This window comes from Acyrthosiphon pisum, chromosome X (assembly GCF_005508785.2).
Source record: "Acyrthosiphon pisum isolate AL4f chromosome X, pea_aphid_22Mar2018_4r6ur, whole genome shotgun sequence".
Lineage (NCBI taxonomy): Eukaryota > Metazoa > Arthropoda > Insecta > Hemiptera > Aphididae > Acyrthosiphon > Acyrthosiphon pisum.
In genome coordinates, this window is record NC_042493.1 from 60669524 (window position 1) to 60671100 (window position 1577).

The following is a 1577-nucleotide window of genomic DNA, read 5'->3' on the forward strand; positions in this document are numbered from 1 at the left end:
TTAAGTTTGAGATGAAAATATCGAAAAAGGAGTTCGATGCGGCCTGTAGAATATTCTCCTCTTTTTTTTTTTTTTTTTATTAAAAATATATTACAATCTGTTTACACATAAAACAATAAGTAACAATGATGATAGTGATTAAAGAAAGACATGAAGCACATGAAGAGGAGACTGTCTAGTGACAGAACCTCAGAAAATTTGAGTTCGGGCATTGAAATTTATTTTATTATTTTATTTTTAATTTTAGATTTAGATTAGAAGGTCTCTAGCCCAATTTCTTTTTAACCGTCAAGGAATATTAAAAGGTAGTGTGAGAGAAGACATGTTTTTGATAAAGGGGTTAGAATGGTTAATTAATTTGGAATGGAATTTTTTATAGTAGCTTTTAGCAAGTTCATTTACTGTTGGAAGTTTTAAGTCGTTATGGAGAGCTGAATTTGTGATATACCACGGAGCACCGGTTAAGAGTCTTAATGAGATGGATTGAAAGGCTTGGATGGGACGGATGTTAGCTGGTTTCGCTGGGCCCCATATTTGAATACCATAGGTCCATATTGGTCTTATGATAGATTTGTAAATTAATATTTTATTTTTGAGATTTATTTTTGATTTTAAAAGAGGTCGGAGTAAATGGAGGCGGGAGTTAAGTTGTTTACGTTTATTTTTTGTATGATTTGCCCAGGTTAGCCTTTTGTCTAGAGTGATACCTAGGTATTTAGTTGATTGATGAAGAGGAATTGGTTTGTTATTAAATTTGAGTGAGGGACATTTTTTTTTTTAAGGGAAAAATTTACCTGAGCGGATTTATTGTCATTAATTTTAATTCTCCAGTTATTTGCCCAAGACTCAATTAAATTTAAGTGCAATTGTAAGTTGTGTGAAGCGGTGTCTGAGTCATTATTTGAAGCAAATATTGCTGTGTCGTCAGCAAATGTGGCGAGGAGAGTTTGATTGGAAGTGGGCATATCAGAGGTATAGATATTATAAAGTAGAGGAGAGAGATCACTACCCTGAGTAACACCTCCCTTAATTTTTTGGATAGTAGAAAGTTCATTTTTGTGGCGTACTTAAAAAGACTGGTTATCAAGATAGGATTTAATTAAAAGAAAATAAGGTGAAGGGAGAAAGTGCTTAAGTTTGAAAAGAAGTCCGTCATGCCAAACGCGATCAAAGGCCTGTGATATATCGAGGAATACCGCAGGGCAAAATTTTTTTGACTCGAAAGAGGATGAAATTTTATCTACGATTCTGTGGATTTGTTGAGTTGTATTATGTTTACGACGAAATTCAAACTGAGATTTAGGTAAAATATTTTGTTGGTCAATTAGTGACGAGATTCTATGTAAAATTAGTTTTTCGAAAAGTTTTGCAAATGTAGGTAGTAAGCTGATTGGGCGATAAGAACTTGTGAGATGTTTAGGCTTGTTTGGTTTTGAGATCATGATAATAACTGAATGCTTCCAGGTTGAGGGGAAGTACGACAAGCGTAGCATAGAATTATATACATGGGTAAGAACAAACAGACTGTTAAAATCAATTTTAAAGTTATATTTGATAAAAATCAGTATTATAAAAAA